The sequence below is a fragment of the Chlorocebus sabaeus genome, chromosome 24 (assembly GCF_047675955.1).
Source record: "Chlorocebus sabaeus isolate Y175 chromosome 24, mChlSab1.0.hap1, whole genome shotgun sequence".
Taxonomy (NCBI): Eukaryota; Metazoa; Chordata; class Mammalia; order Primates; family Cercopithecidae; genus Chlorocebus; species Chlorocebus sabaeus.
The window spans coordinates 12,412,144-12,438,763 of NC_132927.1; the positions used below are offsets into that span (position 1 = coordinate 12,412,144).

The 26,620-nt window shown below is 42.4% G+C and overlaps 1 long non-coding RNA gene across 1 annotated transcript in view; it reads left to right on the top strand.

Moving 5' to 3' along the window:
- The first annotated feature begins 534 nt into the window (after nt 1-534).
- LOC103228831 (uncharacterized) overlaps nt 535-26,620 on the top strand; it is a 77,772-nt gene continuing 51,686 nt past the window's right edge. Inside the window, exons 1-2 of the long non-coding RNA XR_005235333.2 lie at nt 535-1,764; nt 5,615-5,792. This is a non-coding gene — a long non-coding RNA (uncharacterized lncRNA). The remainder of the gene's footprint in view (nt 1,765-5,614; nt 5,793-26,620) is intronic.

Below are 26,620 nucleotides of genomic sequence, written 5' to 3' on the forward strand. Positions count from 1 at the left end.
TTAGTGCTGAACAGACTCTGCTTTATATAGCAAGGACATTTTATTACAGTCTTGGAGCCAATATAGTCTGATTTTTTGAAGACTTAAAAACACACCCACAATTTAAAACAGGCCCGAGGGATGCTCGTGGTGGGACATCAAGCCCAAGGCAATTTGTTGGCAGAATTAAATTCTGGCTAATTTCCTTAGTGCCAGAGTGTCCAGCGCTCTCATTAACTGCACTAGTTACCAATGGAAAATTTGTCTTTCAGTGCAGGGCACTTTGCTGAAGTGGAGCCAGCCTCCTGAGAAGTGCCTGGAAGATTGGCTTGGAGTATTCTGAAGTGGTTTGGGGTTGCCCAGAGACTCATGGGCATGGTACAGTGACTCCTGCCAGGGACTCCTTTGGCCTCAGAGGTAGGTTCTGAAATGAGGACTTGTGCTTATGCCAGGCCCTGTTGCTAAGACAGCTTCTGTATGTTATTGTGTGGGAAAAGGAGGTTCAGCTCTGTGGCCCACCTCCCAATCACTGGGAGAGGAATGTGAAAGGCAGAGCAGGGGACCTGGAGGAGGAATGCGCAGTGATGGAAGTGCAAAGGCAGGAGATGGGTCTGGAAAAGACTCCAGTCACCGTCACTTCCAGGGCAGAAGAAGCCATAGTCAAGGGTAATTGCAAATCAGGGAGCATGCAGTTTATTGAGTTCAGGTATCTTGGGAAAGTGTAAAGAAGTGAGAGGATTGGGGCATGAGGTAAAGATGCCAAGGTCTGCTGCAGTGAGGTGCAGGAAGGGTAAGCTGGGGTGGAATGGGTGGGAGGTAAAATCAAAATGCCTTTGGATTTACAGGTTGAGTGGTATGCAATGCAGAATTTTAGAATGTTCTCTGTGATGACTTCTGCATTTTTACTCAACAAACTTCCATTATCCCATTGTGTTTTCTGTTTACTAATGTCATCAACAAAAGGAATGCCTTTATTAAGTGACACTCAAGTAAAGGAATGACCATATTTATCTTCAGCTTCTTTCTTTCTCTTTCTCTCTCTCTCTCTTTCTTTTTCTTTCTTCTTTTTTTTGTTTTTTGATGGTGTCTTGCTCAGGCTGGAGTACAGTGGCACAATCTTGGCTCACTGCAACCTCCGCCTCCCAGGTTCAACCAATTCTCATGCCTCAGGCTCCCAAGTAGCTGGGCATGCACTACCATGCCTGAGTAATTTTTGTATTTTTAGTAGAGATGGGGTTTTGTCATGTTGGCCAGGCTGGTCTTGAACTCCTGACCTCTGGTGATTCACCTGCCTCAGCCTCCCAAAGTGCTGGGATTATCGGTGAGAGCCACCGCACCTAGCTTTAACTTCAGCCTCTAAATTGACTAACAGCTTAATGCAATGAGATGGGGTGGAGATTGGGGGCTATGGGCAACTGGACTTTGGCCATATTGGAGAACATGGCTGTCAAAGAGATATGCATATCTCACCCTTCCTGTATGCTATGGTCTGAATTATGTGTTCCTCCCAAATTCACATGTTGAAACCTAATTACCAAGGTGATAGTATAAAAGATGGGGCCTTTAGGAGGTGATTAATCATGAGAGGTATGCCCTCATGAATGGGATTAGTACCCTTTTAAAGGGCTTGAGGGAGGGAATTTGGCCTCTTTTTTGCCCTCTTGCCCTTCTGCCTACTGCCTTTGAAGACACAACGATAGGCACCATCTTGGAAGCAGAGAGCAGCCCTCACTGGACACTGAATCTGCTGATGCCTCAATGTTGGACTTGCCAGCCTCCAGAACTGTAAGGAATAAATTTATGCTGTTTATAAATTACCCAGTCTCAGATATTTTGTTATAGTAGCACAATTGAACTAAGATACTATGGTAAAACACATGGCAGAAATACTTTGGATTTATCGTGTAGGAGTTCACCTTGGGACTATGTTTATTTTCCTTTCAAGAAGTGTTTTTCCTGGCTGGGTGTGGTGGCTCATGCCTGTAATCCCAGCACTTTGGGAGGCCGAGGCAGGCAGATCACCTGAGGTCAGGAGTTTGAGACCAGCCTGGCCAACGTGATGAAACCCCATCTCTACTGAAAATACAAAAATTAGCTGGGTGTGGTGGTGTGCACCTGTAATCCCAGCTACACAGGAGTCTGAGGCAGGAGAAGCGCTTGAACCCAGGAGGCAGAGGTTTCAGTGAGCTGAGATCATCCCACTGCACTCCAGCCTGGGTGATAAAGTAAGACTCAGTCTCAAAAAAAAAAAAAAAAAAAAAAAAGTAAGTGTTTTTCCTTTTGAGAAAGGAGAGACTAAATTTATGTATTACTTCAGGCATTGGGATGATGCCATCCTGGGATGCGAGAAACTCTCAGATGAAAGAATAAAATGGGTCAGGTGTGGTTTCTCACTCCAGTAATCCCAGCACTTTGGGAGGCTGAGGCGGGCGGATCACTTGAGGTCAGGAGTTTGAGATCAGCCTGGCCAACATGGTGAAACCCCATCTCTACAAAAAATACAAAAATTAGTTGGGTGTGGTGGCGTTCGCCTGTAGTCCCAGCTACTCAGGAGGGTGAGTCAGGAGAATCGCTCGAACCTGGGAGGCAGAGGTTGCTGTGAGCTGAGATTGCACCAGCCTGGGTGACAGAGTGAGACTCTGTCTCCAAAAAGAAGAAAATAAATAAAATAAAAAAGTAAAAAAATACAGGATGGTTTGAGACATGGGATATCATTGGAGCTAACAAGAGAGAGGGTATGATTAGAATACCTCGAGTACAACCGGAGAGTCACAAGAAGAAAAAAAAGAAAGGAAAAGTTGGAAAAGTTAAAGATTCTGCTAGGCATTGTGGTGTAGCTGTGAGAAACTGAACAAGTTAGAGTAGACTTATCAGTAGATGTCTGGAGGGGCCAAGTAGAATGATTTATTTTATATGCCTAAGAAAATGGCTGCAGAAAATAAATACAGGAAATAGGAGTTAGGATAGAATAGGGAGGCGTCCTTCAAAGGATCCCTCAAGTCCACAAGTTACCAGAGAGAGCTATTTCATTTATTCTGATAGACTTGGTGTTTTAGGATGAGAAATTTCCTTGTGAATACGGCATATAGTGAGCTATGAACAGCCAGATGGTAAAATTTTAATGTTTATATACTATTTACTTATTTACTCATGCTCTCTGGTTAAAGAAAAGAGGCTCACATTCTCACTTTTTGCTGTATGTTGCTTCTGTCTCTGTAATTCTTAGTGTGTTAAAATGCAACCTTTTTTCAAGATATCAGTGTCCTTGCCCCTCTAATAAGCTTCCCTAGCTCATAGGAAAGAAAGGGCAATCTTATGGCTACAGTTTTGTCTGATGCCATTGGAGAGCATAAATGACAGTTTGGGCAAAGTATTATGAGAAGTCTTTCAGTAACGTCTAGTTTGCAGACTTAAATATAATAGAGAATTTTCTTTTTTAAAAAAGATTCCCCCAGCTCCATTAAGGTATAAATGACATAAAATGATATACCTTTATTGTATACAATGTGATGTTTTCATATATGTATATGTTGTGAAATGATTAAATCAAGTTAATTAACACATACTTAACATTTTTTTGTGGTAAGAGCATTTAAAATCTTAACTTTAAACATTCTTAATTTAAAAATATATATTATTATTAACTGCAGTCACCATACTGTACAAGAGATCTCCAAACCGTATTCATCAGATTTAACTAAAACTTTGTACCCTTTAACCAACATCTCTCCCCCACCCCCACCATCCCAGCCCCTTGCAACCACCATTCTACTCTGTGTTCCTATGACACTGACATTTTTAGATTCCACATGTAAATGACATCATGCAGTATTTGTCTTACTATGTCTAGCTCATTTCACTTACCATGTGCTCCAGATTCATTATGATGTTGCAAATGGCAAGATTTTTTTTTTCCTTTTCAGGCTGAATAGTATTCCTATGTACGTAAATGCCACATTTTCTTTATCCATTCATCCTTTGATGGACTAGATTGATTGATTCCATATCCTGGCTATTGTGAATAATGCTGCAGTGAACCTGGGAGTGCAGATATCTCTTTGACATAACTAATTTCATTTCCTTTGGATAAATACCCAGAAGTGGGATTGCTGGATCATATGGTGGTTCTATTTTTAACTTTTTGAGGACCCTCCAAACTGTTTTCTATGATGGCTGTACTGATTTTCATTCCCACCAACAGTGAACAAGGGCCCCCTTTTCTCCATATCCTTGCCAACAACTGTTGTCTTTCATCTTTTGAATAATAGCTGTTCTAACAGGTGTGAGGTGAATATCTCATTGTGGTTTAGATTTGCATTTCCCTGATGATTAGTGATGTTGAGCATTTTTTCATAGACCTGTTGGTCATTTGTATGTCTTCTTTTGAGAAGTGTCTAATCAGATCCTTTGCCCATTTTTTGATCAAGTTGTTTTTTTCCTTGCTACTGAGTTATTTGGATTCATTATGTATAGTTACTTTGGATATTAACCCCTTATCAGATGTATGGTTGGCAAATTTGCAACATGTAACGAGCCATACAGAGCAAGGTGGCATTATTGAGTAGTTCTAGGCAAGAATCTTCTGACTCCTTAGCCTGTGTCAGAGTGTGGTTCTAGGACCATCTGCATGAGAATAACCTGTTAGAAGACATATTACATGTGAAAAGCCTTCTTAAAAATGCAGATCCCTGTGCTCTACCCCAGGCCTGCTGAGCAAAAATTCTTGGGAGTCTCAGTAATCTGAGTTTGCGAACTTTCCAGATGATAATAATCCACAATAAAATGTGCAGATCCCCACCTTAAGGGAAGGAAGAGGATACAGAACACCTTGACCCCACTTGTTATTGCAGCTGGGTCTGCTCTGAATTCTCTCGGTTTTGGAGACCACATTTTATTTTTTATTTTATTTTATTTTTTTGAGAAGGAGTTTCACTTTGTCTTCCAGGCTGGAGTGCGGTGGCGCGATCTCAGCTCACTGCAAGCTCCGCCTCCCGGGTTCACGCCATTCTCCTGCCTCAGCCTCCCAGTAGCTGGGACTACAGGCGCCTGCCACCACGCCCGGCTAATTTTTTGTAGTTTTAGTAGAGACGGGGTTTCACCGTGTTAGCCAGGATGGTCTCGATCTCCTGACCTTGTGATCCACCCGTCTTGGCCTCCCAGAGTCCTGGGATTACAGGCGTGAGCCACCGCGCCCGGCCTGGAGACCACATTTTAAATTCTTGCTACCAAAGCATGGTCTTGCTACCAAAGCAACATTACCTAGGCACCTGTTAGAAATGTAGCATCGCAGGCCCCATCCCAGACATACTGAATCAGAATCTGCATTTTAACAGATGATGTGCATGCACAATTAAAGTCTGATAAGCACCGCCCCACATTACGCTAATGTCAAACAGCAGGGGAAGGATTGAGCTGGCAGGTGTAAGGGCTGAGCCCAATAGGTAACTCTCTTTTCCCTCATCTCCCAACCAACTGAGAGACAGACCCAGGAATCAGATAGATGGATGATACCAGCTTTTTTTTTTTTTTTTTTTTAACTGAGAAAGGCTGTATTGGAGGACATGACTTGAGTCAAGTACAGTTATTAACTCTTCCCGGAATTGAATGTAACCTCCCAAATGTCTGGCCTCTTTAGCAGCTCTGCCCCACTAAGCTCTCTACACGGCCGAGACACCAGACCAGAATGCGCCCTTTCAACAGGCAGAGAGAGCCAAAGGGGAAAAGAGCTGAGTCAAGGCCGCCAAGTTCCTGCTTCCAGCCCTACCAGCCGGTCACTCACGCCTAGCAATGAGGAAGCCGGGAGTCCTGTCTAGGTAAGTCGTTCTGCCTGGAAACTCGAGGCCTGAGGAATGAGTGCTCCTTCCTAACATCAGATGTAAAAACTCTGAGAGCTTTTGTCCCTTTGGAGACCACGAGTTGCATTGGGCAGCCAGCTCAGCTGGCTTCAGAGTCACTGTGACATAGGGTCTCTGATGATGTCTTATGGAGTCTGGGTGAGTAGGCCCCTCTGTCCTACCCAGCGACCTCTTTCCATCACATGCGGGTTCCACAGCTAGCAGGGCTGGAGGATCCCATGGAAATCCAGGTGATGGCTACATCTGCAGATGAACTTCTGAAGGCAGGAGCCAATTGGCGAGGTGTACGTTTTTGAGGATAGAGGGCTGCATTTCACCCCTTGCTAAGATCTTGTTACTTTAGAATCTTCCTTTAGTCCATGAAGAAGCCGCTTTCCTTCCAGGCGCAGGGTTCTCACCTCCATTACAAGAAAATGACTGAATTCAGACTGATTGCCTTAATGCCCGATGGTGTGTTGTTAGTGATATGTAAAACCAGGCATTGAACCCCAGAGTGTCTAGCATTGTCTAATCATTTAATTGGCCATAATGATTTTATTATCTGGGTTGTAAAATTGGACAATTGGCAATTTTTTCCAAGTGCTTCCAGGTTGATTATATACGTAAAGGGGAGGAGGTATATAATATCTATACACCCAGTAACTGCTTTTTCAAATTACATTCATTCCTCTTTATTTTATTTGAAAGTGTACGGAGTTCAACACAGTTCAAGGAAAGCATTGTGGTAAACAGGCAGCTTAAATGTGAGCAGTGTAAAGAGCAGCAGCTTGCAGAAATATTGCTATAGATACTAAGACCGCATCCTGCCTCGATACGGACCACACATAATTGAATCATGTTCAATAGAAGGCCATTACAAAACCGAACTTATTTGCAATGCTAATGTGGGGAAGACAGCTGTCACAGGGAATTAAATATGATCATTCAGAGCTTGAATAAATGAGGTGTCCATTATCTTCTGGCTGTGTTGCAGGCTGCCTGAAGAACACAAATAAATGATACTGTTGCAGTAACCAGCCCATGGTTTTGTCTTTTAGTCATAGAAATATGAGAGAGAGGGAGGTAGGGGCGGGCGACAGGGGTATAGAAAAAAGGCTTGGCAGATAAATATAGGCAAGAGTTTTGTGCCCCTCCCCCCAAGAAACCATGAATGCACAGACATAATCAAACTCTATTTTTGATGGCTGAAATAGATTTTAATTCTATTAAAGATTTTTGTCAAGATTCATCCTTTCTAAGACTCAAATCACAGCCAACTCACAAAGGAGGCTGAATGTTGAAAGGGTAGAGTGGGGAGTAAACAAAGCTAATCCTTTTGTCCCTTCCCCAAGGCCTTCCTTCCCATCCAAATGGATAATAAATATAACAGAACTTCTTCATGGATAATCAATCTGCCAATGAGCATAAAAGGTACTTGGATCAATGCTGGTTTGAAAAATGCCATTAATTATCCAATTAACAGAAAGGGAGGCTTCCTTTGACTGGATCTAAGCAAACTATCTACAAATCAGTTTTCTTATGTTAATAACAGATACTAAGCTGTCATCTTTTGATGAACACGTAAGAAAGTTCGGGACAATCTTAAAAAAAAAAGCACTTAAAGATAAGACCATCCTTGTTTCCTGAGGAATATCTGATACACATAATGCTAGAGCATGGTTTATTGCTCTGAAATTACATGACACTGTGATTGAGAGACAAAACCCAACCTTCTATGAGCAGTGGTCTTTCTTTTTGAAAGACAGCTTCTGGTGCAAAATGACCCCTTGGAGAGATAAACGAGGTCTGTGGAAGGCTTGGGTTCTTGTCTTTTTGATTTTATTCTTCTCTATAAATATCAGGAAACTTAGCAGTCATCTAAAATGCAAAAAGAAAAAAAAGATACTGAAAGAAAGAAAGAGATTATGTGTGTTTGTATTTTTGTATATCCTAAGGAACTTAGCATTGGATATTTTCAGTATTATAGTATATAAATTACATTTATGCAGCATATAAATTCAATTCAAGAAGGTGTTATATTTTTAACTTCTAAGGGCTCTGGGTTTCTTAGCGCTGCTTTTCTGTAAATTCTAAGAAGGTGGTTTCAGGCGTTTGTGTATTATTTTAGAAATGAAATGTGAAAACTGGACTTCCAAGAATTTGTAGTGTGACAGAGCTGTATATAAGGATTATTCCTCCACACTCAAAATATAACATTTCTTCTATCAGGGCTCATATTTTTTTAGGTAGTTAAAAATCTCTTCCTTTGAGGGAATATTATTGGTAGGATAGTCATTGTGATGGGAAGAGAAAAAATAAATCGGATTTTGAAAAATTCTCTAGAACCGTGGCTTGGAAGGAACTTTAAGGAGTGATGGCACTAATGCCTGGGCTGGAAGAGCTGCTACCTCAAACAGAAGTCATCCTGGATTCAGGATTTCTAATTTACTAGAAGCTTGAATAATTTAGTAGAGGATTAAGTATACGTCTTGGCTGCAGCCTTAATGATTTTTTCTGAAATAGAATTTTCTGTCTGATTGTAAATATATATGTTTATAATAAAAACTTCAAACAGGACAGAAATGTATGAAATAGCAAGTAAAAGTTTCACATAATTTCAGCCTTCCAGAGATAATCACTATTAACAGTCTTATTTCTACATTTTTCCCTGTGCATATACAAATATCTTTTTTCTCAAAAATATATATATGGTATGAGTCCACAGGTTTTATTTGCTTAGTTATATGTCAGTAGGCATCTTTTCACATCTGTACAGATAGATCTGCTTTTTTTTATATCGCAGGTATAGATGTACTTAATTTTTAAAAATGAAATATTCCGTTGTGTATAATAATACTTATTATAATTTAACCCAAGGGTTGGCAAACTATAGCTTGCAGGTCAAATCCTCACTTGTTCATGTAGATAAAATTTTACTGGAAAACAACCACAATCATTTGTTTATTGTCTGTGGCTGCCTCAGCGCTACAGCGAGCAGCTGAGAAGTTGCAATGATGTGTAGCCTTCAAAGCTGAAAGCTGTACAGCTATGTTACTATATTGCGCATTTACAGAAAAAGTTTATCAGCTTCTGATTTAACCAATCATATGTGTTGAGTGTGTAAATTGATTTTAATTTTGTACCATAAAAATAATATGGCAATAAATATATTTGTACATATAAATACTGAAACCCATGTTTGTGTATTTATTCACTATTTCCTCAGGATAGTTTCTGAGAGAACTGCTGAGTCTTGCCTTAACTTCTGTGGCCCATTAGTCTTCTTCCACTTGACAAATTCCTTTGCTAAATGATGTTTCATAACAACCAATTTTTCAGGACATAAATTTTAGAATCAGGAAGACCTGAACTTTCTGCTTCTGTAATTATTTGCTGTGTGATTGCACAGGTTTTTGGCTGCAAACAACAGAAATCAATTGTAGTTAATTAAAGCCAGGAGATTTATTGGATGTTGTGCAGTCAAGGGTTAACCCAGCAGGTGCAGATTGCTCAAGCCCTGAACATTCCAAAGAAAGGCCTGTCTTTAGGAGGACTGGCGCTTGACAGGTTCCTGGGAGACAGCCTCTGAGCCCTTGGAACATCCTGCTTGAGACGAGTGTTTTTGTACTCCTGAGGCCTTGTGTCATGTTGTATCAGTGTGATCTCTGGGGGCTGGACACTGAGTAGCAAAGTAGTGGTCACACAGATGCTGCCTAGCTATCTGACCGGCTGGCAATAGACACACCCTAGACACCAAGAATTGGGTGAGCTTCCGTGGTTGGCAATGCTTCCTTGTTGCTGCACATCACTGATGGGAGAATTAAGTGCTGTCCATGCAACTCTGCTCAGAGAGGACAACTAGAGACTTGCTCCTGGTTCCTCTTGGACTCCACCCTAGGAGTCTTTTTCCTTTGCTGATTTTATTTTACTTTTAATTAATTTATTTTTAAAGAAATGGTGTCTCACTCTGTTGCCCAGGGTGGAGTGCAGTGGCACAATCACAGCCCACTGCAGCCTTGAACTCCTGGGCTCAGGCTATCCTCCTGCCACAGCCTCCCAAGTAACTGGGACTACAGGTGCTACCATGCCTGATTAAAAACCTTTTTTTTTTTTTTTTGGTAGAGACAAAATCTTGTTTTGTTGCCCAGACTGGTCTTGAACTCCTGGCTTCAAGCATTTCTCCCGTCTCAGCCTCCCAAAGTGCTGGAATTACAGGTGTGAGCCACCACAGCTGGCTTCTTTGCTAATTCTGATCTTTATCCTTCTGCTGTAATAAACCATAATCATGAGTATACATAACAGTTCTTCAGAGTTCTGTCAGTTCTTCTAGTAAATCATGGAACCTGAGGGTGGGCTTGGGACACCTGACATCTGCATATGTATGTGTATGCATTGTAGTGAGTAGCTCATACATGTAATGAGAAGGCTAGAGAGTGAGGCTTGGAATCAAGACAGAACCTATACAAAAGCATGGTCCATTATATTTCTTGTCAGGTCAAGACCATTGAAATGATCAGGCACTAACTTTTCTGTGTGGGACTCAAGAATCAAAGTTCTGGAGAGTGCTAACTTAGGGCATGTGCTGCCCTCCCTCTCCTGCTGCACAGGTGATGGGAGGGAACCTCTGAGGGAGAGAGCCTGTGAGGCTGTAGGCTCCTTGCTGTGGTGGGCAAACAGTACACACACCTCAGTCAGCAAATACTTATAATCTACTATATACCTGTGTTATGAGCACTGAGGATATAGGTGAGAACAGGAAAACATCCTGCCTTTAGGGTGCTTATGTTCTGCTAAAGGTAATTCTTCAAAAGGGAATTGATGTGCTATTAGGGAGGAGTTGTGGATGCTGGATAGTCAAAAGATAGCAACCATCTACTTCAGTAGACAATTACTCAACCTTTGTAAGTCTCAGTTTCCTTGTCTGCAAAATGAGGATCAATGATGATGTAATTAGACTATCGTATGGATTATCTCGAGATAATCTTTATGTTTGGCTTGATTCAAGAAACGATGTTTATTGTTTGAGGATAAGAGAGTTCTAAATTTTGAAATCAAGCTTACAGGGTTCAAACTCCAGTTACTTTTTAACTCTTGATCTTACAGAAGTTATTTAATGTCTGAGTTGGAATGTCTTCATATGTGTGCAATCTGTGCAGTCACACAGGTCCCTGAGCTTAGTTTAATACTCTGTTGCTGTCGCTTTGACACTCTTGGTAATTTTTGAACAAGAGGCCCTGCGTTTTCATTTTGTACTGGGCCCTGTAAATTATGTAGCTGTGGTCCCATCTCTGAGCTTTAGTGTCCTCATGTAAATGGAGATGGTAATACATACCGCATTATTTTTCAATGGTCTGATTTTAAACTCTTGGTTTAAAAGTTTTACATGAAAAATTTTATCCTTTTCCATTTGTCTCCCTTTCAGACATAATAGTATCACATGGTGCTCATATGGGTCCATTTCATTTATTTTATGGAAAGAAAGCAAACCTCATTTCTTTTTTTTTTTTTTTTTTTTTTTTGAGACGGGGTCTCGCTCTGTCACCCAGGCTGGAGTGCAGTGGCCAGATCTCAGCTCACTGCAAGCTCCGCCTCCCGGGTTCACGCCATTCTCCTGCCTCAGCCTCCCGAGTGGCTGGGACTACAGGCGCCCGCCACCTCACCCGGCTAGTTTTTTGTATTTTTTAGTAGAGACGGGGTTTCACTGTGTTAGCCAGGGGTCTCGATTTCCTGACCTCGTGATCCGCCCGTCTCGGCCTCCCAAAGTGCTGGGATTACAGGCTTGAGCCACCGCGCCCGGCCGCAAACTTCATTTCTTATAGGAAGATGAAATATTAATAAGCCCAAGGCGTAGACAAGTTTTGTGCTCTGCAATGAAGAATCATACCCTGAGTGTTTCAACATCTTTCACAGACCACTCAATGTTTTTATATGAGGAAATTGTTGCATTTAAAGCTGAAGATATAACAAAATGTAGAGCAATTCATAAACTTGTATAACAGGAATATAGCTGGCCCTTGAAGGTTGGTGCTTTGATGTAGAGCGTGGTATAAAAGCAAACTTCAGTATTGTTAAATGCCCTCTTATAACTAATTCTTGCAATTTAGGTCCTTGCAGTCTAGGGCAGAAATAAAGAACCATGTCCCCCTATACTGGAGAAAGTAAATTTGAATGAAAGGTTAAAGTAAAAGGAATAAACCATTTCAGAGTGCTTCAAGCATGATGGCATGGTTGTCTTTTTAAATATAGTACTTGTATTTAATTTGCACCCATCAGCAGGTAGAAAGAGAAACATAAAAAAGAGAAAATAACTTTACAGATCGACAGAGGTCTATTGAGGTAATAAGAGGTCTAAGGTAAGCATATGTTCAAATCCTGGCAATTAAAAAAATTCATATTTGGATTTCTATCTTCAACAATAGTAAATTATGTGTTGGTGTGAAATCTAGTACTATTTGGAGCCCTGACCAAATTTCTTCGAAAACTTTGAGGCCTCCAAACATGCCAGGAAGATGCATGCATGTGTGTGCATGTGGGTACGCCTGTGTTTGTGTATAGTGTGAAGGTGGGAAGTGTTTGGGACTGCCTCATGGTGAGGTGGAAGTACACTTTAGGTTTGATTCTCTTGGTGGCTCTGTGAAGGGTTATATGTAAACAAACTAGGATTTTACAATTTGGCAACCAGGGGCTGTTGAAAAATTCAGAGAGAAGCTGTATTGAAAACAGAAAAATCTTTAACTGATTTTTTAAAATACCAGTGGAAAAATAGTTTGCAAAAAGGAAATATCCCTGAATTGAGTTAAAAAATGAAATTATTGAAATTCATTGAATTAAAAAGTTTTCCTACAGAAGGAGCAAAAATTGGATTAAAAACAACAAAAGTATTCCTCCTGTGATGGTTATGCTAATTACCCTGATTCGCTCATTATACATTGTATATGTGTATCTATCACAATATCATTCTGTACCCTATAAACATGAACAATTATGTGCCAAAAATAATTTAAACAATAGGATATACAAAAAAAAAAAAGAAGGAAAAAAGTATTCCTCTTAACTTCCTGACTCTATGATTAGCAGTGAAGAAAGACAAGGAAGAACACCTACAGCCCTGCAAGCAGGCTCTGCAGTGTGGGGAGCGAGGGCGGTGTCGGCTGTGAAAATGGTGGACCCCTTCCAGGAAGAGCTTTTAATTTTGCAATTAATAGAATGTCTGTTTTATTTTGCACCAAATTTAAGCTTACAATGCTACCCCCACTTGAACTTTAACCAATAAGAGGAAAATGGGCATTGGCATGGGGTCCAGGGGATGGGAGAGTGAGAAGAGCACGTGGTTTTAAAATTCATCGTTCATTAGTTCATGTTTGTAAGCTGAAAGCTTCTCTTCCAACCTCAAAGGTCAACAGTGTAATAATGCTCTTTATTACCATAATTATGATAAATAGTTACCTTTTGCCACTTTGACTGTGCCACTTTGAAAAATTACTTTTGAAAATAGTTTTTCTTCAGTCCTCCCCTCTCCCCCACCCTCAGAGAGTGGCAAAAGGGAATTACTGGTGTTGAATCATGCAGGGACTCAGAGGATACAGAAGTGGGTGGGCACAGGCCGCACAGAGTGCGCATGTCTGGGAGAGGGGTTAGTGAAGAACAAGACAATATCAATGGTTTCCCTTTCTGCAGTGGGGCAGTGGGAAAGTGATCGGATTTCAATTTGGAGACTTGAGGGTTGAGTCTGGAGTTCAGTAAAGCTGCTTGTAGAATGCGAGTGACAAATCCTTTTTGTGTGTTCATGTAAGGTATATATGTGTTGGGTTTTTTCAAGGACCCCAGAGATAACATAACTTGAATCCATGACATGGAGTTGGTCAAAGTGTTATGGAGAAGTTCAGCCAGGTTCTACAGCATAAATGAGGACTTAAGTTGGTAAAATAGTCTAGGTTTTAGATTTAGCAACTTGTGTATTTTTTGTTAAGCTTGAGAGGAATGAAGGGGCTGACAAGAGTCAAAGAGGTTTTGGGAAAACAACTTCTTTAAGATGTTCCTCAAGAAGGGTGTGTGCAACACCTTGTAATCGGTAGAGTTCGGGGAAAATCAGAAACATGAGGATAACACCTAAAAATGGAATGCCTCCTGTGGAATCTGGACAATTTGTAAGAGGAATATTATATTTTTAATGTTAATGAAACAATCTTGGATTAGAATGTAACTTCCTGTAATGTAATTAGGCAAATACGCTGCTGCCCAGCTAACAAGAAGGCATATTTCACTTTAGGCGGTTGTTAAGTTCTAGCCTTGCTAGAATTTTTCTTACCTGATTTTGTCATTGAATGAGCAGAGAGATATCTTATACTCAGTGTTTCAACCTTGATAGTGTCATTCAAGTATGAACTACGATATACTATCATAGTTGGCTAATTTATAAAGTGTTATACACCAGGATAATCTCCCAGACATAGTTGAGATTTAGGTGTTTGAAAAACACTCTGTAATACTTAAAATGAAAACCTGTCAACCACCTTTTACTTCTGTTACTCACTGATTGATTCTCACTAATACCCAGTGTTTTCTTCTTACCTTATCTCTATCCTTAATAGGATTGAGTAATATTTTGACTTTTGAAGAAGAAAGATGCTGGGCGTTCCAACCAGATAAAAAGCACCAGCAAAGGCACAGAGGGCTGGAGATTTAGGGGTGGTGGAGTTGCCCAGAAGTGTCTGGAGATGCAGTGTGATGTTTTAGCAGGGACTCTAGGGTGAGAGGAGAGGTTGAAAGAGAACATTGTAAGTTGGAACCAAAAGATAGATTGGGGTTAAATCATAAGGACCATTACAATCTGTGATCTGTGATTTCAAAAAGTGACTCTGGTGGCAGTGTGGAAGCAGGATTAAAGTGGACAAAGTACAGTGAGGTCAGAAAACCAATTATGTTGTCGCCTGATGACAGATGATGAGGCAGACTCTGTCCATGTCTGCAGGATGGGAAAAAGACAGAAAGTTATTTCCTGAGCAGAGCTGAAAGGATTTAGTGCAAGACAGATGAGATGGTGGAGAGAGAAGGGCAAGTCAAAGGTGACCGAAGCCCAGGTGGCTGGGGAGATGACCTTGTGGGGAACTTCACCTTCCAGAGCTGTGTGGTGCAGCCCAGGGTGGGTGTCTTAGGCTGCCATAACAAAGTACCACAAATTGGCGTCACAGGGTTCTGGAGGCTAGAAGTTCATGACAAAGGTGTCAACATAGTTAGCTCCTTCCAAGGGCACTAAGGAAGGTTCTGTTCTAGGCCTGACTCCTAGCTTCTGGAATTTCCTTGGCTTGTGGCAGCATAACTCTAACCTTCACATGGTGTTCCCCCTGCATGTGTGTCTGTGTACAAATTTTCCCTTTTTATAAGCTCACCAGTCATACGAGATTAGTGATTCACTCTATCCTGTGCGACCTCATTTTAACTAGTTAGATTTGCAACAACCTCTTTCAAAATAAGGCCACATTCTGAGATGCTGGGGGCTAAAACTTCACTATATGAAGTATTTGGGGGCACACATTTAAACTCAACAGGGGTGTGTGAGGTGATAACAATTAATGTTGGATGTGCTAAGTTTTAGGTGCCTGTGGGCCCAGCATCAGCTGGCTGATAGAAATGGGGTATGAACTGTGTACATAGATTTGGTCATCATCTACATATAGGGAACACCCATCTACTGAAGAATTGTCCATGGATTATTTCATAGCTGTGGGAGAGGAAGCATTTGCCTGAGGAAGAAGAAAAAGAGGAGGAACATAAATACATTGAGTACCTAGATGGGGCTGAGGACCTGCTGTCCCCAAATGTGACACATTAGCATTTGAGAAGGCAGCAGAAGCAGAAAGCCCCCTCTTGCCTTCTTCTCATTCTTCTACCCTGCAGCAGGCCATGAGATCCTCATCTGAGAAGTGCCCTCCCTATGCCTGGAGGAAGGGAGTGGAAAATGTGGAGAAAATTCAAGAAGAATCTAAGCAGGCCTTGCCAAGTCCCCCCTGAGTTTATTACTTTTAGCTCATACATGCTTTGTCCAATCATACTTTTCCACGGCTGTCCACCTCTTCATCAAACCTAACATAAAAAATACAAAAATATACTTTCTTTGGGGCTTCATTTCTTTTTCTTCTTCTTCTTCTTTTTTTTTTTCTTTTTTGAGATGGAGTCTCGCTCTGTCATGCAGGCTGAGGTGCAATGGTGCAATCTTGGCTCACTGCAACCTCTGCCTCCCAAGTTCAAGCAATTCTCCTGCCTCAGCCTCCCAAGTAGCTGGAATTACAAGCATGTGCCACCACACCTCGCTAATTTTTGTGTTTTTAGTGGAGACGGGGTTTTCACCTATTGACCAGGGTGGTCTTGAACTCCTGACCTCATGATCTGCCTGCCTCAGCCTCCCAAAGTGCTGGGATTAAAGGCATAAACCACTGCACCTGGCCCAGGGCTTCATTTCTGAGGGCTCCTGTGTTATGTAAAACTCACCTTAAATACATTTATTTGCTTTTCTCTTGTTAATCTGTCTTTTGTCATAGGGGCCTCAGCCATGAACCTAAGATGGGAAGAAAGGATATTTCTTCCCCCTACAACCTCCTATGATCGGGCTTTCTGCTCAGTGCTCAGATATCTGAACTCTCACTTGATCCTCATGGGGACCTGGTGAGGGAAAGTTTGAGTGGAAACTGAGGCCTGGGATTACATAACAGGTGGATGGTAAAACTGGGATTCCCATCGAGATGTTTTTGATTTTAGCGGAAGATGCCGCCTCTTCCTGTGGAGAGAGTATAGGATAAGAAAGAAAAGGGCTGGGTAGAAAACCCTGGAGGAACTTGTGTGCTCAAGGGGCAGGCAGTGGGAGACAGTGAAATGGAAGAGAGAAACGAGAACTAGAAAACATAGCCACTGGAAATCCAAAATAGAGTTTCAAGAGCAGGGGGAGAGCAACAGTATTAACCATTTTAGACAGGCTAAGGACCTAGAAGTATCTCTTTGGTTTAGTGCCCTCTCTGCTCTTTGAGCATCCATTTGATTAAGAAGTGAAATTATAACAAATTTTCGTCCACAGTGATTACAGGCAACAGATTCACTATAAAATATAAAAGAGAATTACTGTCAATTTTATTCCAAGCTCACCACAGTCAATGTGCTCGTCGGGGAGAAACACCAATTCTGATAAATTGCTCTATCCACGTATGCACATTGACCTAGTGATGGCTTTGGAGGCAGATTTTCTTCTTAAGTTCTGAGCATTGGGACCTGTTGCCAAGGTTGTGGGCACACTGTGTGTGTGTGTGTGTGCGCGCGCTGTTGTTTGGCTGTTAAGAAATGCTTTGCTTTGTATAAGCATGGCATACAAGCTAGCAGGGAAATCTGAGCGTATTCTAAACGCTAGGTTAAGGCATTTGAGGACATGCGAGGCTATTCGGTGATAAATAAGCACTTCCTGGCTTGTTGCCCATACCTGCTTTATATTCACTTCAAAGAAGCAAATTTTCATTAAAAACAAAGCAGTTAAAATGTCAAGGTGCCCATTCTCTTTTTTCAGATTCTCCTTTTTTACATTACAAAATAAGTGGATTGAGGGAAGCATAAACTGCAGCTAAATAAAGGCTTTTCTTGGCATTCCTTGGAGAAATCAAATCCAAGACCAGTGGTGAAAGGTGATTGTACTATATCCACTACACAGACTATTTCTTCTAATTATCAGCATGAATGTAATTACTTACAAGCATCTCAGGCTTCTATGATCATGTCCCTTAGAGCATTTCATCTTTAATGATTTTCCTTGATAGAAAGCCAGTTGGAAGCATTTGTTGCATAACATTGCTCAACCAGAAAGAAAAATACGTACTTCTCGAAAGAAAGATCTGTATGCTTTCTTCTCAATGGTACTTATATTCTGCCAGAATTTGATTAGGAGCTATCTTGGCACAAAGATTGCTAATGACCGAGTCAAATAACTTATATAGATTAAACAATTTCTTGGAAAAAAATACAATGTAGTATAACATCCCTTTTCCAAGAATATTGAATTTCAGAATTGTAACCACTTAAGGTGAACTGTTAAATTCTCTAACTTCTGGGGGCAGACAGTATGGGAAGAACAGCTTCCTGAGGGAATTTGTAGATTCTCAGGTGAGACAGTTTCAAGGGAAGAAATTTCTGGGCCTGGGGTGAGACTATAGACTTATATGATAGATTAAGATTTTTAAAACAATATGGGATATAAGAGGTTACCTAGACTCCCTCCTTCAAGAAATGAACGATCTATCCAGAGAAAGTACAGTCCAAGTGCTTAGTAATTTGCCCCTTGTCGCAGTTTGTTGGTGTTAGAGTCACACTAGTTGCCAGGCCTCAAATTCCTTTCCAATTATTTTTGTTGTCACTTTTTTCCCTAGGATTAAAAAAAAAAATTACAAAAGACTTCATTTATTTGGTATTGTTGAGAAATATGTTTTAAATGTTTTATATCGGCTTTCTGGATAACTAAAGTTTACCCCTTAAAGTGTCCCTTTAACATTTTTAATGAAACTGGTCATCTTAAAGAGTATGCTGAACATAGCTGTTCTTTGAGGAAGTAGTGTCATTAGTGTGAGCATCAATTATTTTGCCATGATTGCATGGAATCCACAGTTGCCCTCTGGAGTAATTGAGGTGAAAGGGCAATTGCTATTCAGTGGCCGTTCAGTTGCTCAGCTGTGTTTTGTTTCGATGTCTCTTATCACCATTTTGATGCCCAGCAGGCGCTTCTCCCCAGACTCTCCAGCATGCTCTCCTAGGTGCTGGTGCTGCCTCTTGCTGAAAGTGATTGAGAGACTCGCTTGCAGGATAAAATGTGAAGTTTTCTGATCACTATGTGGTTAAGGATTTTTCTTTTTTAATTTGATTTTTTTAAAGTTTTTATTTCCATGGGTTTTTGGGGAACAGGTGGTATTTGGTTACATAAGTTCTTTGGTGGCAATTTGTGGGATTTTGGTGCACCTATCACCCGAGCAGTATACCTTGAACCCAATTTGTAGTCTTTTATCCCTCAGCCCCTTCCCAACCTTTCCCCATCCACTGAGTTCCCAAAGTTCATTGTATCATTCTTATGCCTTTGCATCCCATAGCTCAGCTCCCACTTATGAGTGAGAACATACGATATTTGGTTTTCCATTCCCAAGTTATTTTGCTTAGAATAATGGTCTCCAGTCCCATCCAGGTTGCTGCGAATGCCATTAATTCATTCCTTTCTATGCCTGAGCAGTATTCCATCATATATATATATATATTCCATCATATATATATATCACAATTTCTTTATCCACTCATTGATTGACGGGCATTTGGGCTGGTTTCACATTTTCTCAATTGCGAATTGTGCTGCTATAAACATGCATGTGTAAATATCTTTTTCGTATAATGACTTCTTTTCACCTGGGTAGATATCCAATAGTGGGATTGCTGGATCAAACAGTATTTCTACTTTTAGTTCTTTAAGGAATCTCCACACTGTTTTCCATAGTTGTACTAGTTTACATTCCCACCAGCAGTGTAGAAGTGTTCTCTTTTCACCCCATCCCTGATAACATCTATTATTTTTCAATTTTTTTGATAATGGCCATTCTTGGGGGAGTAAGGTGGGCAGTTAATGATTTTAGCTTTCTTTTTGCTTGAAAACTGAGTCTAATAAAATTAAATACCTTTTGTAATCTCTATAATCTTGACTTAATTGTTGAAAACAGGACGCTTACATAGGGGTTTCTTGTTTCCCTAAGTAACTCCTGATTGCTGACTCAGTAGCTCTCTTGCCTGCAGACTGTCTCTTGTTCCTGGGAGATGTTTTGGGGGTGATTCTTAAGCTTCAGGAGGCATCAGATTCACCTAGAGGCTTGTTAAGTCACAGATTGCTGGGGCTCACAGAGCTTCAGATTCCGTAGGTCTAGGATGGGCCTCGGGATTTGCATTTGTAACAAGTTGTCAGATCCCAGGGTCTGGGTCCAGCCCATGCTGAAGTCCGAGGGAGTGGGTGGATGGGCAGAAAGAACACCTGGGGGGCCGTGGGCAGGTGAAATGCAGTTATTTTCAGCAGCTTTCTCATCAGTGGTTTTCTCACTGTCTGCCGTGTCTCGGCTGCTTGAGCTGGCCACCCCCACACACAGCTGTGTGGCTGGCTCTACCTTGCCTTCAGGGTCAGCACCTTAACCCTTTCTCTCTCTGGGCATGAGCAAGCTGAGATGTATCCTGGCTCTCTCCTGTCTGTCTGCAAAGATGGACAGCTCTGGCACTCTCTTTCTCTCTGGGTGCCAGCGCGCCTGCCATTTTAAGCCATGTTGAGCCAAGTCGAGCCAAGCCCCCAAGAGTCCCTGTACAGCGTCAGCAGGACAGTTATACCTCTTACAGACAATAGTGGCATAGGGTCCAGTATGAACTTATACAAACAGATTATATACCAAGTGGAGGTGTGTGCTTACGTGCCAGACTCAATCATGCAGGCCTGGATATCCTCCTTGGCCTATTCCTTGACCAAAGCACATCCATGTACCTTATACTCTACCCCCCAGGCTGAGGGAGACACAGGTTTTGGATACACAGGTATGATACATAGGCTTTGGGCATGCAGGCCCGATATACATAAGCCTTGATTAACTGCCCAGCCATAGGCGCAGATTACCATAGGTGTCACCCTTTGGGTGATTATTATTCACACTGCCCTGAGTTTAGCTCATTAGCTGCTCTGTTTACACCTGGTTTCAAACCATATGGTGTCAGTACAAGGCTGGACTGTGACAACAGTCTAGACAGCAGTAGCACTCCAGCTAGACCTATCTGTATATTATGCCCTATTAGGAATGGGGGATGCCCTTCCTAACAGTGAAGGCTCAGGACCTAGGGGTGCCTCAGGACCCATGACCTTATCTTGCATTAGGACTGCAGGCCCCAAAACCTCTTGTAAATCTGCTCAGGGACTTGTACCTAGTGTACTTCACTGTTCGAAGTAGGTGTCCCACTTCATTAAAGTGGATGTCTGCACTATGGGGGTTGTTATCCACGAACACACCCATCCTGCTACTGGGTAAGTTGTCTGCACAATGACTGTAACTGTCCTGACATGATTTATGTGACTGTAATTGTCCTGACATGCTTTTATGAGCCTGAAGAGTAGCATATGCAGTTACTAACTGCTTTCCCAGTCTGGGGGGTGGTTATCCATGAATGTACCCATCCCGCTATTACTAACTGCTTCTCTATTAAAGGATACTGGAGCTCAGCTCCCTTCCATAGTCGGGACCAAAAGCCTACTAGCATACTCAGGCGCTCCCTGCACTGCTATAGGCCCTAACTGCAATTATCTGTGGTCGTATGCACATCTAGCTTAAACGGGCACCTCTGGTTGACTACTCATAGGACCTGTACCTGTTGAATAGCCTGCTTGGCTACCAGGAAGGCAGTCTCAGCCGCATCATCCCAATCCCAGGTAAGAGGGGTGCTGCCACTTCTAAACCTGCAAGCGAATCAGAGGTTAATATAACATCATCAACAAAACCATGATATATGATAGGGCTATTCGTATAGCCTATGCATAAGCCCACCTGCTTAGAACAGTGAAGTACACTAAGTACAAGTCCCTGAGCAGATTTACAAGAGGTTTTGGGGCCTGCAGTCCTAATGCAAGATAAGGCCATGGGGCCTGAGGCACCCCTAGATCCTGAGCCCTATGCATATAACACTGAGAAAGTCCATTGTCATGTTTCCATGAAAGCAAACTGTTCCTGGCTCTCAGTGGACTGTCCCAGTTCCATTGTCCAGTGGTCCATGAAATCTGTGACAGACGGCACAGCTGCCAAGCCGTGCAAAACATCCATCCCCAGAATCCCATCCTTAGGCATGGGAGAGACATACACACTGCATAAGCAGAGAGCCAAGTGGCCAATGCCAAGATGCCAAGACGCAGGTTTCACTTTCACTGACCAGTCTTCATGGCCCTCGATAAATGCAGCTCTGCCCGGAAACTTATCCGGGTGCAGTGACCAGTGGATTGCCAAGTCCACAGGTGACTCTGGTCGTCCAGTACTCCCCGCAAGCCAGGTATCTTGGCCAGTTTCTTATCCAACAGAAAAGGCTTTGTACTTCCGCCAGCTGCAGCCGGTACTCTTTGAACTGGAATGGTCCGGCGGGACCGGGCAGCACAGCAATGTCCTCCTCCTCCTGAATGACTTGCACTAAGTCTGCACATGACTGCAGACATTATTTGCATAACGGGGCACACGCACCATAAGAAATGTGTTCCGCCATGATGGGGGTCTCTGGGCCCACCCTTGGGGCCCAACAGCTGCTCATGCTCTATTTTCTGGCGGATCGCTGGGCCAGCCTGCAATGAAGGTTCCTCCTCCTCCCTGCGCTGCATCCTGCAGGGACTGGGTATGCACTTCCCGCAGCACAGTCACGAAGCCCCCCTGACTCTGCTGGTAAAGGCATGCTGCTTCTCAGTGCTGCGTACTTCCAGGTGCTTCCGTGCTTTCTGTACACTCGCGGGGGATACGTCCACTGCCTCCTATGTTTCCATTAGGGCTCATCCAAGCAGCACGGGTACCACCGGGTACCACAGCCCATGCTGCAGCCACATAGCCGAGCCTGGAGCCCTGGAGGCTGAAGACCCACTCACTTCATCCCATCGTTGTCGCCAATTGTCAGATCCCAGGGTCTGGGTCCAGCCCATGCTGAAGTCCAAGGGAGTTGGTGGATGGGCAGAAAGAACACTTGGGGGGCCGTAGGCGGGTGAAATGTAGCTTTATCCAGAAGCTTTCCCATCAACAGTTTTCTCACTGTCTGCCCTGTCTCAGCTGCTTGAGCTGGCCGCCCCCACACACAGCTGTGTGGCCGGCTCTCCCTTGCCTTCAGGGTCAGCAGCTTAACTCTTTCTCTCTCTGGGCACAAGTAAGTCAAGCTGTGTCCCGGCTCCCTCCTGTCTGTCTGCAAAGATGGACAGCTCTGGCTCTCTCTCGGCATCAGCAGGCCTACCGTGTTAAGCCATATTGAGCTGAGTTAAGCCAAGCCCCCAAGAGCCCCTGCACAGCGTCAGAAGGACAGTTATGCCTTTTACAGACAATAGTGGCATAGAGCCAAGTATGAACTTACACAAACAGGTTTTATAAGACTAGAGGTGTGCGCTTATGTGCCAGACTCCCTGAGTCATGCAGGCCTGTATATCCGCCTTGGCCTATTCCTTGACTAAAGCACATCCATGTACCTTACACAAGTTATAGGACATATTGCTGGGCTTGGGACCATGATTTTGAGAGTCACTGAGAAAGTCATCATTGTCCATTACTCTCCAGAAAGAAACAATCAAGATGGACTGAGACTCTGGGCCTCCAGGCATCTACTGCCAGAGGACATTGTCCAGAGTCACCTGTGTGTTTGTGGGGGCTGCTGTGTGGGACTGTGGTCAGTGGCTTCTCATATTGGAGAATAAAGAGTCTGCTCTCATGTTATTGTTAATAGGTTCCTACCCTTTGGCTTGAGAGTCATAAAAAGCTACACTTTTACTGGTGTCTTTGGTAGCAAATGGGCTTTATTCTTGCTTTCCTATTCCAGAACGTTTGTTATTTAATTGGATTTCTTACATATACGTCTCTGGAGTTTCTTAATAACTTTCAAAATCAAAGCATGATAAACCCTTTAGCATTCACTTTAATATCCTCAGTCACAGAGAACTTGAGTACTGGGCTCACAGGCCTCTTTTCAACTCCAGCTATGTTGATCTTGGTCTTTGTTCTCCCTCACTTGCATGTACATGTAAATGTGTGCATACGTACACATGACGCACACATGCGTATTCCACATAGAAACATCATCCTCAGGAACTTTAATATCCATATCATCGACTCTGCCAACCTCTTGAAGCCTTGCCCCTAACCCTCTGTCTGCAGTAAGAGGTCATGACTACATGAACAGTGACATTTATCTCGACCTCCCCACCCCTCACCTTCCTGCTTAACCCTGCCCCCTTTTGAACTCACTGAGCCTATGCTAGGAGACTGTGTGGCATAATAGAAAGAACAGGGGCTTTGGAGTTAAATGTGCCCAGGTTTAAATCCTTTCCAGCTGTGTAACCTTGGGTTTTTATGTCTGTTGTGGGAGATAATAGCTACATTACAGGGTTGTTGAGAGAGTTAAATTAGGAATGCATGTAAAGCACTTAGCATGTAGCAGATGATGAACTAGTGATATTCATTACCCTCCCTACACTTCAGCTGCCCACAGGGTTAATCACACCTTGGGCCTCACCTGTCACACAAATTTGCTCTGCCTCCAAGACCTTGAATCTGGAGTTTCTCTCTAGAACCAGAACATACCATGGGGAGGTAGGATGGCAGGGGATGCTGGAACAGCAACAGGAGCAGAGGAAAATGGCAGAGATCCTAAGTCACTGGGTAGCTAGCCCTTATATCTCACCTTATTGTAAAGTTAGGGGGTTGATTCAGAATCTCTAAGGCCCTCTCTAGCTCCAAAATTATATTATTCTTCAACTCTAGCTGAGTTTCCTCATTGCCATCACCATGACCTCCAGTTCTCTGTACTTTTGCAGCTCATTAGTTCTCTTATCAGCAAATTTGCCTTCCATCAGCCTTTCATGTAAGTCTTCTCTCTTCTATTTTTCTGCCATAAATCCTATGTTCTAGCCAAATGGAATTATCCTGGTTTATTTTTCTTTGTGGTGTGCCTTTCTTTCTAATCTAATGTGTTACTTATTTTGCTTTCATATGTCTTCCTTACAAGGATATAAGCTCATTGAAGGCAAAGACTTTTACTCACTGCTCTACTCCTGAACCTAGACTAATGCCTGGACATAGAAGTTGTACAATAAATATTTGTTGAATAAATTCCCTGCCTTGCCATCATGCTTCCAAATGTGTGTTCCTTAGGGTTACTCCAGTTTCTGATTAACACAGGGGCAGGAAATACATTGGAAATGTAAGGATGATGGATCCTGATCCTCCTGACTTGGAATCTAACCTGACCCTGTGTACCTTCCTTGGCAGTGACTGCCTGCCAGAGAGTACTTTCCTGCCAGTGGTAATGGTCCAAGTGTGTGCACCCATGACAGTAGGTGTTGGACTGCTGGCCACCTTCCTGGGGCTTCTGTCCCGCTAAGACACATTCTTTCTCTCTCCTCATCGGGCTTGTTCCTGAGATACCTTAGAACCTGGCATTATAATGACATTAAGTTTTGTTCAGGTCAAATCAGCTGGCCCCAGTGATGGAAAGGCTAGGCAGGTGAGAACCAGGAGGAAAGAATCCTCGTTCCAAGTGAATGTCTGACATTTGACTGGACAGAGATTTCCCAGTGTAAGTCTGAAGACAGGTTCTGCTCTCTAAGAAATTGCAGTCTGGTTGGGAGACAAGACACACATACACAGAACCTTTTATTTTGTCTCTAAATTATTTATCGAATGTGTCTTCTTCTTCCCATCTCCATAATCTATACCCTAGTTTTCTCCATATTCAAACTCTGCTCCCCGATTTGAGATACCATCTCCTCTTGCCTGGACTACTGCAGCTTCCTACCTCATTCCAGCATGTCCAATCTTGCTGCTTTTAGTCTATTCTCCCATAGAAGAATGACCTTTCAAAAATCTATATCAGATCTTGGTGCTTTCTTACTTGAAGCTTCCTGGTGGACTTTGAATTTAATTGACCCCCTACCTTGACTTATTGGGGTCTGCTTGGTCCTTCTGTGCCCACGTCTCCTTCTTCCTCTGGTGATCTCTCCACTTACTAACTTTGATGCAGTCACAAAGAACTTCTGGCACTTCCTTAAACACTTGATGTCTTCCCCACTTCAGGGCCTGCCTGTGCACATGCCATAGGTCTGCCTGAAATGCTCTGCTTCTCCATCATCCACCCTGGTCTTCACATGGCCAGCTCCTTCTTATCACTGAAGTCTCAGCTAAAAAGGAATTTCTTGGAGGCCTTCTCTGAATCAAATTCCCTGGTCATTCCACTGTGGGGCATTATATGTTTCCATCATAGACCTTATCACAGATGGCAGTGATTTACCTGTTAAGGTACTTGTCTGTCTGCATCACTAGACTGTAAGCTCCCTGAGGCCAGGGATTGTGCCTTCTTCAGTGTTCTACTCTTCTAACCTCAATATCTAGCACAGTACCTGATATGCAGTAAGCCCTCAATATGTATTTTAACACTAAACAGATAATGAGTAGCTGTCAAACACGATGCTCCATGGAATGGCACTCTGTCTTTGTATAAGATAGCAAATCAGTGAAAGATTTTGTTAATTGCATTTATGGTAACTATGCTCTGTGCCAGTTATCCTCAGGATAGCTTTACATATTTAAAAACATTTAAAAGCTATGTAATAGTTAAAATCATGCAAAAATACTAAAATTAATGTAAACTGTGTATTCTGCCATAATGGATACTTTGGTATTTGTCATGTAGGTAGTATATTTCAAGAACTTCTATTCATAATGTGCATGATGCTTGCTTCATTTAACATCAATACTGAGACGTAGTTTCCTTATCCTGAAAAACATCTTTAATAAAGACAATTACACTTTGAGGGAGATGACCCTCCTTTCCTAAGGATTCCTTTCAGACTCTCCAGGAGTGGAGGGTAGCTCTCAGTTACAAATCCTTCTCTGTTAGGCCTTGAATTGTAACAGTCTTGTTGGAGGTTACAAAAGACAACTTTCTCTGTTGCATCAACTTACAAAAGACAGTTATTCTAAAACATGTACTGCAGATTGCTTAGTAAAATATCTGCCGGATGTGGTTGTAAGTCATCTTATGAACATGCT